The sequence below is a fragment of the Martes martes genome (genome assembly GCF_963455335.1).
Source record: "Martes martes genome assembly, chromosome: 13".
Taxonomy (NCBI): domain Eukaryota; kingdom Metazoa; phylum Chordata; class Mammalia; order Carnivora; family Mustelidae; genus Martes; species Martes martes.
Genome location: NC_137901.1, coordinates 10,550,201 through 10,567,286, shown reverse-complemented (window position 1 = coordinate 10,567,286; position 17,086 = coordinate 10,550,201). Strand labels below are relative to the sequence as shown.

At 35.5% G+C, this 17,086-nt stretch overlaps 1 pseudogene across 1 annotated transcript; it reads left to right on the top strand.

The window, feature by feature from the left end:
* The first annotated feature begins 9,013 nt into the window (after positions 1 to 9,013).
* On the top strand, positions 9,014 to 9,317 carry LOC308354018 (10 kDa heat shock protein, mitochondrial-like; annotated as a pseudogene). The gene has a single exon. The product of its transcript is annotated as a 10 kDa heat shock protein, mitochondrial-like (transcript).
* Positions 9,318 to 17,086: the final 7,769 nt, after the last annotated feature.

Here is a 17,086-nt window from a genome sequence, read left to right as displayed (position 1 = left end):
TATATATATATAATTATGAAATACCTTTTTTTACCTCTAGAAAAAGTTTTGTTTTAAAGTCTTTCTTGTGGAGTTAATGGAGAAATGGAAACACACTCTTCTCAATCATGCTTGACTGGCATAAGTCTGCTTCATGGGACTTGGTGGATGAAAAAAGTGGGCAGACTGTCCTCAGTAAGTAAAATGTAGTCTCATACTAAAAGCTGGGGAGGGGGAATGTGAACCCATCTTCTGGACCATTTCTTCCCCAAATAGAGCACGGAGGTAGAGCTGAAGAAGGACAGTAAAGCTTCTTACTCCGCAATTCTGGAAATCCCCACCCCCCTACCTTTAGAGAAGTTTTATGTTCACAGCAAAATTGAATGGAAAGTATAGAGAGTTCCCATCTACTGCTTGCCCCATTCACCCACAGCCTCTTCCAACATCAAACTCCCCCACAAGAGTGGTATGTATATTTGTTACAAATGATGAACCTACACTGATGCCATTATCACTCAAAGTCCATAGTTTACATAAGGGCTCATTCAGTGTTGCATATTCTGTGGGTTTGGACAAAGGTATAATGATGTGTTACACTGTTAAAATATCATACAGAGTATTTTTATTGCCATGAATATCCTCCATGGTCCACACATTCACCCTTTCCACCCCTTAACCCTTGGTAACATATTTTTACTGTCTCCATCATTTTGTCTTTGCCAGAATGTAGATGGAGTTGGAGTCATACAATATATTGCCTTTTCAGATTGACTTCTTTCACTAGTACTTTGCATTTAAGGTTCCCCCACATCTTCTCGTGGCTTGATGGCTTAATTCTTATTTTGTACCATTTTTAATTTCTTTCCTTTTTTTTTTTGTATAACAAGAAAACGAGAATTATTCCAAATGTGCACTTAAATTTTATCAGTCAAAATACATTTTTATAGGTTATGGTTTTGCTGTTTTGAAAAAATAATCTATGTTGCCCTAATTTAGAAGATTTTCTGACAGCTAATTATGTTTATGCTCCCAACTATTAGAAGCCTTGGCCTTTCAATGGATCACCTATAGATCTACTGACTCCATGTCATTCAGTCAGGTTCTTGCAGAAAATTTCAGTATATTCCTCTCTCATCAATGCTGGTTATTTAAAGGTTAAGTGCTTGGAGAATCAGTAAGATTTTTTAAACATTGAAGCCATCCAGGACTATAGAGAGACTGTAAATTGTAACTTGTAAATGCTCTTAAAGTAATAATTATATCAACATATACACACATATATAAATACATAAAATCTGTTATATTATACACTAATGCAGTTCATTACATAATATTACTGTGATTTTAATAATGCCCTTGATTGCTAACACAGTGAGTTTTATTACTAGAAAGAAGAAATAGCAGTACATCAACTGCTTAAAAGAAAGCAAATATATACTAGTTACTTATTATCTGCATATCTTTCATAAAGCTAAATACTATTGCCTCTATTAAAAATAAATTTTCTTCTTTTGTATCTACTATGTTTCTGATAATGCACTTTTTGGTGTTAAGTAGTAAATGTGCATCATAACTATCTTGAGAGACCATTAATAAACCTTCAGTATGGTGGTAAAATCACAAGTTAAAATTACGACTTCTCTACCTTCCTCTTTTGTTACCCAGAACACTCAGAAACTACTTGACTGCTGTAAAATCTTGTGTGGCATTAAATATCTTTCCTATGATAAAGTTTAAAAGCAGTTATCAATTAATCATGACCCATATAATTAATACTTACAAAATTAATAGTAGTTGGGCAAATTTTATTTCTTTTATTTTTTTTCCTTAAATTTGAATTCAGAGTAATTAATTTTAAGTTTCCTCTGAGAAAATAACAACAATTGTGGGAATCAAATAATAAATGATCTTAGGTACCCAAAACATGTCAGAAGATTATTTTATCGCAGCCTTATGTTTCTCGTGTTATTATAGTAAAGACTAGTTTGTTATGTGCTAGTAAAGCTACCTTGACAACCAGAAGACCAATTATTCTACATTCTTTGGGTTTCTATACTGTGTTTTGTTTTGTCTTGTTATAGCTATGTTGTATAGCTTGTCTGCTATTGTATAGGCTTTCTCTTGAACACTCAAAAAATCTTTGTAAATTTTCACCCCAATGAAAAAAGAGATAGTCATGTAAGTTCAATTATACACATTGGCATGATTTAGTATTTGAATTTTCATTTATTGCTTAAAATGTCTCTACAAATATGTAAATAACATTTCCCACTCCCCGACCCCAGAATATACTTTCAAGTGAACCTTGAGAAGAGGAATAATGGTCTCGATTCTCTTACTTCATACAACAGCAGGCAGGGGGTGCAAGGATAAATATGCAATAGAATCTTCTATTTAGGGTGGCACGGAAGAGTGGAAGAGACAGACATGTGCACAGACAATTATGACAACAAACTAACTGAAGTAGGATATTACTGGCTATAAAGCACCATGTAAATACGAAGTGAGAATCACCTCAGTATTACTAAGGAAGTAAGTGACAGCATTAGATTGGAAGTTACATTTGAGTAGTTTTGTTAAACGAGTAGAACTTTTCCAGGAAGGCAGCTACTTTAAAAGGAGACTGCAAAATGCATGTTCTCAACCAAAGCCCAAATTATCAGTTTTATAAGACAAACACTAAAACAGAATGACAGAAACAGAGCTTGTAAATACTTCATTTTACTGCAAAAGGTAGTTGTGTGACTCATGTAAAAATGAGGAAATACTTAGGTTCTACAAAGAACTCCCAGAATAAAAGACAAATCTATGGCTGAATTCAATATGAAAAAAACAAAAAAATCACAAAAAACAAAACCAAACAAAAAACCAAGAAACTATTAACTTACGAGCCCTACATTTTCAAAGATTCATGCTTCAGGACATGAGGCAAGAGATTCTGATCATGAATCCTGAGCTGCAGTATAAAGCAGGAAATGGTAACAGATAAGATACAAAAAACCAACTAGGAGAAAATAAGCTAGGTGGTGGTGTACAGAATCAGAGACAAAGTATAACCAACATGAATTCAAAGAAGAGGGTCCGGCTTGGGCTTTGCACTAGGGCTGAGGAGAGCAGTTAAAAGCAATTAAACAAATGTCAGGACTGATGGTGATGCACAAACAGAAGATGTCAGAACTGAAGAAAGATAATTTAGCGATGTCTGAAGTGATAATCTTGTAACCTCAGCAATTAGTAATAAGGCACTGTCTTTAAATAGATTTTGGTAAGAACTGAGCCTAACACTCTATACATGCATCATATCTGAGATCTTTCCTGACCACTCGACGTCATGTAGCCATCAAACCTGTTGCTAACACATCATCCCATCATGATCTCCTGTATAACATTTAGTGTGATCCCATGTGTTTTAATTGCTTTTTGTACATGAGTAACTATACCTAGTGCATTAGGCTGATATTCAGTAAGTAAATGCTAACAGAAGTGTCCAGTTATGTGCAACCAGCCCTTGTTCTCCTTGGGCCAGCATCTCTTTAGATTATTTGCTTAGATAAACAGGACTTGGGGAGTTAACATAAAATTACGAGTGTGTGTGTGTGTGTGTGTGTGTGTGTGTTCATATATTTAAAATAAGTTGAACTAACAATCAGGGATGCCAATAAGCAAAACCTTAAACTTTCAATATGGAGTATTAAGAATGGTTACTGCCATTAAATATTCCCTTCTATCTTTCTACACTTAAAAAAAAAATCACTCAAAGTGGATTACTTTCTTGGGTATGCTCCCTGACCTTTCTGCACTTCTTTTTTAAAGAGAATCTATAACTTATGTACTTTTGGAATGAAATTCCAGCTGATACACTGGGATATCTTGCCCACCTGTTGCCAGTCAGCATCTTCTCTAATCAGCTCACGTGTCTTTTACATATTACATCAACCAATCTATTGCCCGTTAAGAGTTGACAACCAGACACATATTTGTGTAATGTGTGAAATTTGACGTATAGTCATCAAACTGTTATTCTATCAACTCAAGCATAAATTCTCTCTCATAATATTAACTTCTGCATTATAAAATTATGACCGTATGTTATTCAATATATTTAGCATGTCAATTATAATAAAATGCTATTCATGAAAAGAAATCAAATGTGCACTCCATGTATGTATGTATGAAATGTATGTATGAATTTGTTTTTATTATACCAGAGCTTGAAAGAAAAAATAAAAGAAATCTCTTTTCCCTCTTTATTTTAAAGACAACATTTTAAAGTTCCCAAGAAAAATGACAACAGCCAAATTAGGTGAACCAATGACTTAAAATTTATCTATTTAAAACATCAAAAAATGTCATTTAGTGTTCCTCAACAAAACATGTTCTGAATTGTACTTTTGAAGCCATTAATTTATATATGTCAGTAAATAACTTTCTCAAAGCAAATTACATTGGTTTTATTTGAAAACAATGCTTGTCCTACAAAGTACTCCATTCTTTCCTACTAAGGGCAAAGCCATCAACGTAAGTAAGGTCTTTGTTGCTTAAGAATTCAAATACTTTAGCTATTTAGTCAGCCAGTGTGATCGTAATTTCCATGTCATGAAGTCCATTAGTCATTGAGAATTATAGCAGTAAGTTTTCTAGATTACAAATACCGGACAAAAACACAGTCAAGTAAAGGAAAATATAATAGTCCCAATTCTTTAAATTTCTCTCCACATGCCATAAGAACCAATCCCTTCCCTTACATATCTTCAAAAATCCTGCTCCTCTCTATTGATCCAAACCCTCAACTCAACAACTCTTCAACACTAGTGTGAAATAGATCTTTATCAGCAACTGTCCTAGGATACTGCTTTCCAGAATGCTTTTTGGAATATTAGTTGTATATTTTCTAGCATTTATCACATGCCATAAATTCTGGAAGTGAGATAGATATTTTTCTTTTCTTTTTTAAAAATATATTTTATTTACTTTTTTTTAAGATTCTATTTATTTATTTGAGAGAGAGAGACACAGTGAGAGAGCGAACACAAGCAGGGGGAATGGGAGAGAGAGAAGCAGACTTCTGGCTGAGCAGGGAGCCTGATGTGGGGCTCATGACCTGAGCTGATGGCAGCCGCTTAACCAACTGAGGCACACAGGAGCCCCGAGATAGATGATTTTCAATGGATGATTTAGATATTGGAATTAGCAGACAAAATCTTAGAGAAATTTATTTTTCTGTCCAAACAGTTAGAAAGGAAGTATGATTGTGGAACATATGGAGAATCTTAGCAGAGTAATAGGAAAGAAAAGAATAAATGAACATTCTAAAACTGATATTTACAATATCTGAACTGTAAAAGTCTCAGGAAGGGCTTAAGATCAGACAAATAATGGCAAAAGGTAGGCTCGGTGAACGTGAAGATAGATCAATGGACATTATTTGATTTTTCAGAAAAGGGAGGAAAATAGAAGACTGAAAAGAAAAATGAGGAAAACCTCCATGAACATCAGGACATTATCAACAGAAGCCCAGAAAAGAGATAAGGGTTCCAAAATTTTTTTTAAGAATCAATGACTAAAAATTTCCTAAATTTGATGAAAACCATAAAGTGCCTAACAAAAGTATAAAAAAAATATCTAGAAAGAAAACTACTCTTAGACATAAAAAATGAAATACCTAAAAACCAAAAAATAATAGGGAAATACTATAACCAGCAAGAGATAAAATGATTGATCACATGTAGTTGAATCATAATATAAACTACCTGATTTCTCATCAGAAATAAAGAAGACCAGAAGATAGGATAATATCCATCAAGTTCTGAAAAGAAAGGAAACTTTATCAGAAAGAAGTATTTTTCAAAAGTAAAGCAAATGCCATTTTTTAAATTAAATTTTTTATTTGTTTTCAGCGTAACAGTATTCATTGTGTTTTCACCACACCCAGTGCTCCATGCAATCTGTGCCCTCCCTAATACCCACCACCTGGTTCCCCCACCCTCCCACCCCCCGCCCCTTTGAAACCCTCAAGTTGTTTTTCAGAGTCCATAGTCTCTCATGGTTCACCTCCCCTTCCCATTTCCCTCAACTCCCTTCTCCTCTCCATCTACCCTTATCCTCTATATTATTTGTTATGCTCCACAAATAAGTGAAACCATATGACACTTGACTCTCTCTGTTTGACTTATTTCACTCAGCATAATCTCTTCCAGTCCTGTCCATGTTGCTACAAAAGTTGGGTATTCGTCCTTTCTGATGGAGGCATAATACTCCATAGTGTATATGGACCACATCTTCCTTATCCATTCATCCGTTGAAGGGCATCTTGGTTCTTTCCACAGTTTGGCGACCGTGGCCATTGCTGCTATAAACATTGGGGTACAGATGGCCCTTCTTTTCACTACATCTGTATCTTTGGGGTAAATACCCAGCAGTGCAATTGCAGGGTCATAGGGAAGCTCTATTTTTAATTTCCTGAGGAATCTCCACACTGTTCTCCAAAGTGTCTGCACCAACTTGCATTCCCACCAAGAGTGTAAGAGGGTTCCCCTTTCTCCACATGCTCTCCAACACAGGTTGTTTCCTGTCTTGCTAATTTTGGCCATTCTAACTGGTGTAAGGTGGTATCTCATTAAAAAATGGGCAGAAGATATGAACAGACACTTCTCCAATGAAGACATACAAATGGCTACCAGACACATGAAAAAATGTTCATCATCACTAGCCATCAGGGAGATTCAAAGCAAATGCCATTTTGAGATAAAAATTGAAAAGCTTTCTCGCCAGACGACCAGTTCTTGAAGAAACAATTAAAAAATTTGTTTAGCATGAGCAGTATTGACATCAGATAGCAACTCAGATTTATAGCAAGGAATAAAGGGCACCGGAAATGGCAAACATAGGAAAATATTTGTTAAATATTTTGTCAAATATTTATCTTATCTCTTATTGTGTTTAAATGATATATTATTATTTAAAGAAAATATTATGACTATATCACAAGTTATATTAAATGTTTTATAAATACATATATATGCACATTATGTTATATATATATGCCCTTATAAGGTGGAAAAGCAGGAACTATTCTGAGTTTCTTCTACTTCACATAAAATATTATAAAAGAAACTTTAAGTGCACTGCAGTAAGTTAAAAATGAGTAATACATCCCTAGAACAATCACTAAAAATTTAAAATTAATTAAAAAGTTAATACAAACAGTCATACCTTAAAAAGCCAACACAAAATTAAAATGCAGTGCTAAAATTATTTCAAATAGCAAAGTTCTAAACATTCTTCGCTGCTGCGAGGACCTCCAGTCCATCGGGCCTACCAATTACTCACTGCCCATATCTTTCCTCCTATCTTCACGGTTCTCCCTTTACATCCAGGATTCCAAGGCTTCTGAAATTAATCCTTCGTTTGCATACATTTTCAACTTCCTTGTCCCTCTCTCTTACATTTACCTTGAAAGTTACCTCCACTTACTCAATGTCTATATTTCAGCAGTTCAAACTGGAATGTTAACCATTCTACCTTATCTCACTATAAATTTATCACCAGAATTTCTCAGCATGGGTGAACAGGCCTACTAATTTTCTCTAGTCAAAACACTCTCCATCACAGCCACTTCCTTTCATATTCACAGATGATGTCCTTGATTTATTTCACTAGGGAAAAAGAAGCAACCAAAGGGAATGGTTCATCTTGCCAATGGTTCATCTTAATGGTTCATTAAATCTCCCACTCTGCCTGAGACCCACATACTTTGTCTTTCCTCTTGTTAAAATGGAATAACTGCCCTGCATATTTAAGGCTAAGTACTGCACTTTTGCGATGGATTTCAATTATCATCTATATGAAAAAAATTACTCCAGAAATGAGCCACAATCTTTTCCTTTACCATTTGTTAGAACATTCATATCAGCATATAAAAATGCTATATCTCCCTTTTATCTAAAAACCCTCCCTTGACCTGACATCTCCCTCCATAGCAGTGTTCCAGTACTCTGTTCTCTCTATGTAAGTATGACTTGATGGAGTTGTTTTTACTCTTGATGCACATCTTACCCCATTTCCTCCTGAATTAGATCCAATCACGTTTGCCTTCTCCCACCTCCATCCTCCCCTGCAACTCTACCAGTTGCCACACCCAATGGGAAATTTGCTGTCTTCATCTCATTTAAGCCATTAGCAGAATTTGGAGGAGGTAGAATCTCTCCATTTTCTAAACGCACACATTTGTTTTCACTTGACTCCTCCCATTCTATTCTCCTTGACCACTCTTCAGATTCCTTGCTAGGCTCTCCTCTACAGTAAATTTATTTCTAAATGTGAATAGCAGCACGAAGGAGTGCTTAGATCACATAGTATGGTATAGTACACTACTCATGTAAACCAATGAATTAAACAAGTAGAGAAAATCATGAACTTAAAAAAAATCAAGCTGAGATTGAAATTTTATAATTTTATTTGAGGTCTCAGAATTCTTATTTGAAAATAGAATTTTACTTCTTTTACTAGGACACAGAATGAATGAGCAAAAGTCTCTAAGGCTGAAGGACCAAACCCTTTCAAAATTTTTATAGATTATAAGAAAAAAGTATAATCTTATCATTGGTAAGATTTAGGGGGAAAAATAAATGCGACATGTGATGTTTTAAATAAACTATATAGAGATGTGTGGATGATGTGTGTGTGTGTGTGTCAATTTTTCTGGGTGCAACAAATGGCTCTGTGGATTTTTATGTATTTTGTAGTCAAGAAAAATAAGATAGGAGGAGCTTATTTAATTATAGGAACAGATTCATAATTATTCCTCATTATTCATTAATCTGTCTTCTGTGTCTTTGAAATGACAGCAAAATAAAAAGAAACTGGATTTTATAATTCACATGTTTTACAATCAACACCAGGGAACTGCATTTACACTGTACAAATTACTTCATGTCCTAACACCTTTTAAAAATTTCACGAGACAGGTTGGACCATGGGTCTCCTTGTGGTGGCCACAGCTCCAGGGCAGAGTACAACTGGGGCGGCCGGAGTCATGGCAGGACAGATGTTTGGAAAGTTTCTTCCCCTCTTTCACCGAGTTATAGTTTAAAGGAATGAAGCCAAAACTGTAACCAAAGGAAACATTATGTTTCCAGAAAAATCTCAAGGAAAGGTACTGCAAGCAACAGTAGTAGCTACTGGGTAGGGTTCTATAGGAAAGTGGGGATAGACAACCAGTTAGTACGGAAGCTGGAGATAAACTTCACCCAGAATACGGAGGTCCCAAATTAGTTCCAGATGACACAGATTATTTCTTATTTAGAGTTGGTGACGTTCTTGGAAAGTATATAGACTGAAATAAGTCATTACTGAAATGGCATCACATGAAGCTGCCTATTTCAGTAAAGGTGTGAACAGTAAAATAAGGGAAGAATTTGCTAAATGTAAAAGGAAAGATATACTGTTCATTTTTTCCTTTTTGAAATGGGTGGCACAATTAGTCTTTGAAATAATCTACTAATTTTTAATCAAATATTACACATACTTCAAGCAAGCATTACAAATTAATAATTTTAAATTATTATTATTATTATTTTTTTAAAGAGCCGACAGTCAGTCAGTGTAAGAGGGCACACTTGGACGTTCACCATGCTTCACCCTGTCCTTACCCTGGTACGGCTTGAAACAGCCATTTGCAAGAGGCGAAGAAGTTAAGGAGAGAGCTGGAACCACTTTTGCTCTCTTCATTTCCCAAAACTTCAAATGCTACAGGGAGAAACAGATTACGCCTGTTAATCTTGGACTGAGCTGTAAATTCACAGGGCTTGCTGATACTTCATTTGAGAGAGGATAAGTGTTTCCTTCACTAAATAAGGTTTAAAGGAAAATGGGAAACAAATGAATTCGTATTTTTTTATGTTCCAAAAGCCATACTGTTCAATTTTAATAGTTATATTCATTTGTCTTAATGAGTGTTATTCCTTCAATCTGCCCAATATACGAAACACTAACATTTAGAAAGAGCTTTTTCTAACTTTAATTATGAGAAAGATCATTGCCTCTGAAAATGCACCATTTTAAGCATCAGTAAAGTTGATGCTGTACATGGGATGGAGGTGGAATTCACCTCAGTCCTTTAGGATGGTAGGAACTCTAGTCTGAAAAGGGAGCATACATTAGGGAAATCTGAAAATCATGAGCGTCTTAGAAAGTGTGAGCATATACAGATGAAATTCTGGCAGGGATTGGGAAGTAGGGAAGTGATGGTGAATGAATCTAGGCGGGGTCCAGGAGGCTTCTCTGGACCCTTTGAGAATCTCTTACAATATCTCTATCTCTAAATTGCAAAATGAAATGGAAATATGAATGCATTATTTCTCTGCTACATAAAGTAGCACAACTATAGAAGTAAAAATAGTTAGGTATTTGCTACATTAAAGGGTAAATATTTTCTTTATCTTATTAATTTTTTTTATTTTCTTCTCAGCCTCAGGTTATATTGTCAATAGATGGTCAGAATCTTTATGCGGGGGGCATCTTTTCCAATGTCATTTTATTCAAAGATTCTATTTAAAGCTATGATAATAATTTAACTGCAAATTCTCATATGAAGTAAGAAATCTTTATGGAAAACATAAACTCACTACAGTTGCTCATATTTTTTTCCAGAATGAATGAAATTAGCAATGACATTAAAAATCAGGTGAGAAAGAAACACAATTTCAGAAGGTAGAAAACAGTATATTTTTCCCTATTTCTTGTGAATGAAGCTATCACTGATATATCACTGACAGTCAATTTCAGCAGGTACCGTCCTGAAGTTTATAAGCTGGACAGAAGACTGAAAAAAAAAATATCAAGCCATGTGGCATAATTGTTAACTGCTGGGAATCAATAAGAGAAAATAGTTCATGCTGGCACATCTCAATCAGAAGTGGAGTGGAAACACGAGGAATGCACCAAAGGTAAGCAGCTTTGTAAGCAAAGCTCAAGGAGCAGCTCATTCAGTGGGCTCAGTGATCTGCCCCTTAGAACAGCTGTTTATTGTATAACCTGGGGGATTTACACTAGAATTTTTATCCCCGAAGAGCAGAGTTGTCACAGATTTTTGAAATATAATTTAAAAATCACAGCAAACATTTAAAATTGAGAGGAGTATGTAATACCACTAAGATACAATGACTCCTTCTGAATTCAAGTAAAGTCCATTCAAGCTTTTTAGCGCACCCAACATGTGACGGGCATTGGTCTTTGCGTTAAAAATACAAGGATGAATGAAACTAGTCCTTGCTCCCACAAAGCCTTTCTCCAAAGGAAAGAAATTCAGGTCAGATGAGATCTCAGTATATTTTGGTAAATGGCACAATTGGCATACACACAGGTAGAGACAGGTCCTATGGGAGGAATACAGAAGAAAGAATCTACTAGACCTAACCAAGACGAGAGCTTTGAGGGTGACCCCGGTGTAATATTCTGCAACACAAATTGTTTTGCTAAAAAGGTGTGTGTTTTAAAGCATAATGATAATTAAGTATTGCTATGACACAAACATTCAGAAGATAACTGGGGGAAAGCTGATGCCCTTGTTAGAGTGGGATAATGTAAACTGGTGCATTTGAAGGCTCCTGGTGATCACTCACCCATCAGATTCCTAGACTTCCCTTGGCAAAACTTGTGCCATCCTACCACGGTGGGTATTTCAGGGTTGGACAGACACTCCCAGACAGTTTGTCAAACTAAAGCTGCCTGCCAAGGACTATGCTAGTTGAGTTTAATTTATTTTAGCCTAGCATTTTCTTTATATATTTATTTTAGGATGGTTGTTCATAGATGGAATGAAATAACATGGATGCCTTTGTGATTGAGGTAATAGTTTTAAGTGGGGGGCTGGAAATATTGTCTCGAGCAATTCTGGAACACCTGCTGAGAAGCTTCTGCTACAGCTTCTGTACCCAGGAATAGGATATGCCAGGAGATTGATGAGGGAATTAGAGCAGCAGGGTCAAACACTTCAGAATTAAGATATCCAGGGCAAGGGCATGAGGGATGAGGGTGTTTCCTTAGAGACCTCTTTTTCCCCCGGAGCACTTAGTGTATACTATTCTTTTTTTTTTTTTCCAGTGGATTTTTTATTTTTATTTTTTTAATTATTTATTTTAATAAACATATAATGTATTTTTATCCCCAGGGGTACGGGTCTGTGAATCGCCAGGTTTACACCTTTCACAGCACTCATCATAGCCCATACCCTCCCCAATGTTAGTGTACTATTCTATTGTGGGTTGTTTGTTTTTTTTTTTAATTCCCTCATCTACCTACAGCCTCATCTTTTCTTCCCTAGCAGATCTGAGACACTGGGAGTCAAGGTCCTCTTCTGTTCTGTCTTTTCCCAGCACAAATAGGCAACAGAGGAATGTGATAGGGCAAATAAAGAGATTCTGTGCCTGACTGGAGCAAAATCTTGGTCACAGTTTGACTAATGCTTAGACACTGCAGGCAGACGGAGCACTGGTGTATGCAGTGCATCGTGATAACCATTCACATAGCTAACATGCTAGGTTGTGCACTTTTGATTAAATTCATATACACGGCACATAGAACAAAGCATAAATCCTGAACTGCACATTCACAATGATTGAGGAAAAGCAAGACAAAACATTACAAAGTATGGTCTTTGTACTTCTGATCCTTGGAACTAATGCAGAATGATATAAAGCGATAGGTTTATATTTGCAAATCAGTGAAACGTACTGGCCGGAAGTCTAACAGAGGGTGTTCAGATCTTGGCCTCCTCTTTCCTTAGCCACCTGACTTGAAGCCACTTCCTCCAGTAAAGACTTACTTGCCTGACGACTGGTGATAGTCACTTAGCACACACCCTCCCACAAGGTGAGATTCAATAAATCCTGACTATTCTTTTGTCAGTGAGTCGTACGGAGGTGTTTCACTATATGCTTGTGAGGATGAACACATGAGTGAGGCTTTAGAGCTTACAAGCGGATTTAGAAAATTAAGACATAACATGAGAAATGTAATAAAAATATTATATGTGCATGTGTGTTTGTGTATATAAGTATATTAGAGGTAAAGAGAATATGTGGTATATTGTGACCATTAAAATAAAAAAGACAATGGTGAAATGCAAGGAACACAATAGCAATGAAGAAAAGAAAAATTAAATCTAATATTGAAAAATGTGTAGCAAATTTCACAGATTTCTTAGATACTGTGTGGTGCCTAAGAGATCACAAGTCATCTGATAATTTAGCCCAGATCAGGGTGACCCAAAATAACACCAAAGCATAATCATAATTAAAGAATCTTAATAGCAAAAGGGGTTCATGCATTCCCTAGGGTAAGATCAGGATGCTCTTGAAGGTCACTGTCCTGGAAATAGCTGACAGTCTACATAGGTGAAGGCACCCTAAGGACAAGGATAATTTCTGGTCCCCACCTCAGAGCAGGAATTGGATATAGAAAGGAACAAGCACAGTTTGGCAATATGGGGACTGAGCAAAGGGGACAATATGTGACAATGGTTCTTGCCTTGAATATTTTAAGATATACTGCTGACTGAGCTTATGATGAAACACCTTCTATATTTTTATTACATTCAAGTTTATTTTCCTGTATCAAGTGTTTTTCACACCTGTTTTCTTGAAGGATTTGAATACTATTTCATGGGGAACAACTAATGAATGTGTAGTTGGTGTTGACATCTTCATAAATGTACCAGTATTTCAAAATAGAGTATTTTTTAAAAAAGATTTTATTAATTTATTTGACAGACAAGGATCACAAGTAGGCAGAGAGGCAGACAGAGAGAGAAGGGGAAGCAGGCTTCCTGCTGAGCAGAGATCCCGATGCAGGGCTTGATCCCAGAACCCTGAGATCATGACCTGAGCTGAAGGCAGAGGCTTAACCCACTGAGCCATCCAGGCGGTCCTCAAAATAGAGTATTTTTATAAAAGATATGATGTTCAAAATATGACTGGATCTACCCTAAGTATCTGTCACAGTCAAGAAACTAAAGTACAGCTAATGCATCCAAAACAATAAAACTCTGTCTTCAGTTTCAGAAAATGTTTTCATATTGGTACTCATTTTTATGTGTCTAGCACTATGATACAAGCATTTATGAGATTATTATCCCAACCCACCCACCACTCTGTAATTTTTGAGCAAAATATTTTATTAGGGAAATGTATGGTATCAACATCACTTTTTTAGGATCATACCTTCTTACCTTTTTTTTATCCCTGGTCCATCTCTCTGGCCTGCCTGTAGGGTCTCAAGTCATCTCTGATTAAAATGTACTATCTCAGGGCACATGGGTGGCTGAGTGGGTTAAGCCTATCCCACTTGTGAGATTGATTCTTTTTGCTTTTGCTACATCATTTCTCAATGATCAGTTCTGTTACACCATTCTCCTTAAAGCAGTACAGAGTTCATTAACATTGGGGCATATTTTTTTCCAATCTATATGTTTATCTTTTACACAGATAGAAAAGAGTAACCATAAAACATGCTGTGAGCCAGGGCACCTGGGTGGCTCAGTGGGTTAAAGCCTCTGCTTTCAGCTCCGGTCATGATCCCAGGGTCCTGGGATTGAGCCCCGCATCAGGCTCTCTGCTCAGCGGGGAGCCGGCTTCCCCCCCCCTCTCTCTGCCTGCCTCTCTGCCTACTTATGATCTCTCTCTCTCTGTCAAATAAATAAATAAAATCTTAAAAAAAAATGCTGTGAGCCATGAAATGATGTTTTCATCACATCTTCCTATCATTCCACTCATTGTATATTTTGTTTTCCATCTTGTGATGAAAACTTCCCTTATTTTGGAATGTTGCGTGGAAAATGATTCATATCCCAAGGCTATGACCAGAGTATAAAGGCAAATTTGTTTCAAAATGCCATTTTTGTGATCTAAACCCCTTATGCTTCCAAATCAGCAACTTGGGAACATAGAGCCATTCAGGTTCGGTTCACAACAGTCTCCTCAAAGGCTGCATTGTGCGTGCTTTTTATGAAACACTTGCCTGGTGATTTTACCTTCTCCAAACTCATAAGCTGCATTCATGTTGTTAAAAACTTCAGTATCACTCCCCTGAATTCTCCTAACAAAAAAGAAAATGTAATTTTTCTTGCCTGTCCAGGCAGTAATTTAAGTTACATAAGAATCGTAATTTCTTAGAGAATGACATAACACAAAAGCCAGTTTAAGCCTATTTCTTAAATCCATAACATGTGAAGTCTGGCACACTTGCTAAATAGGATCCTAACTGCTCAGGAAGGTTATTATACATTTACCATCTAACAGTGGCAGGAATCAGCTTCATCTTATTGTAAAACACAAAATAAAACAGGATAATTAAGAATCATTTCTCTAAAATACACAGTTCTCAAATTATTACATATGAAGACTAATAATTCAATGACTGTTTTCATACTAATCTTTAGCCAGCACAAAAGCATGTGCTTGATTTAAAGGCTTGAATTTTAATCTTTAGAAAGATTGTGTTTTCTGAACTTAGAAGAAGAAAACAAGAAACCAAGAAGGTTAATTTTTAAAGTAACAATTATTAATACTGGTAAGTACATTTTTTTAGCTACAAAAGGAGTGGTAAAACAAGAAAGAGATACAGGTGTTTAAGAAGGAAAAAAAAATCATAGGAATAGAGGGTGTATTCCCTACAAACTTTTTAATTATACTTTAGAGATGCTAAACGAGAATTTCACTTTCACTAAGCTATTTAGTCAAGGAAAGGCTATATATATATTTTTTTCACTTGTGCATGATATATACATGTTTATTTGATATTTTGTTGCATTTTGCACATACTGTTTTCTTTGTCCTGGGAGTGTAATTTCCACTGTAGTTGGGGACAGGCATTGGGCCGCTGGTTAGGGATGTGATGCTTTCCAGAGAGTCAGTCAAATCCTCTGAAATAGACATGATGATACCCAATGGTATGCCATGTGCTATGCCATATTGCTATTGAATCTGCCCAGCATAAATCATAAAAATATTAAAATTAATATAAAACGCACTGCCTTTTCAGTCTGATATGTCTGAATCTCAATTCACCTTTCCATAAGCTATACAGCTGATATTTAAGAATCATATTTACCATGATGTCTTATAATTAAAATAAGGATATTACATTATACATTAAAAGGCTGTTGCAGATAGAAAATAATGTAATGATGTATGTTAACATTGACTAGCACAGTATCAAAAACATCTACTTTTCTTCTATTTTGTGGATATGATTCTACAGTATGCCTATTAACTGCCACATTAAGATTTTATTTCTTACTGATTTATTTTTAATCCATTTATTATAGATTTAAGGTTCTGCTGATTTTAAGCATCTACCCAAGAGTGAATTATTTTCATAGTGATCAAATTTACTTCTAGAGAACTATGTACTACTGAGAAAATCAGTTCTCTCTTTTACAAACTAGCTCACTCATGCACTTTCATTTAGTTTTTAAAAAAATCATCATTCTTCATATGGACTAAGAAGCATAATACAAAATTTGAGAAACCAGTGACTAGGTATGGCTGTGTTTGGATGACATCTAAATCAGACTCTGCTACTGAACATATGTTGGAAATTATCAAAAATTAAAGCTTTTATGGGTCCTCCATTTGTACATGTGTTGCTTATATGTTTTTTAAAAAGCCACAATTTCTTGTTTGAATACAATCTGGGATGCAATAAATGTTTTGGTAGTTTAAGCATAAGCATACTAAATCCATTTAGCTTTTCAGTATCTAAATGTCTGTGTTTCCCAGTTTTATATTGATTTAGAAGCCTCTAATAATATTTCTGAAATCTGAGAAAAACAAAACGATAAAACATTTCATTTTTTTTATTCTCTGTAAATGTCATTATTCATAAATGTCAAGATAAACTTGCTTTGAGTGTTATGCAATTTAACATGTCACATATCATTGACATCACAAAATAACAGCATGAGTCACATTTGGAGATACCTAAGCAAACCTTTTTTATATGTGGAACCCGGGGCAAAGATAAAGCTATTTATTTTTTTGGCAAGAGACTATGTTATGAAAAGTGATATACAGCATCTTTAACAAAAGGATACATTGGATTTAAAATG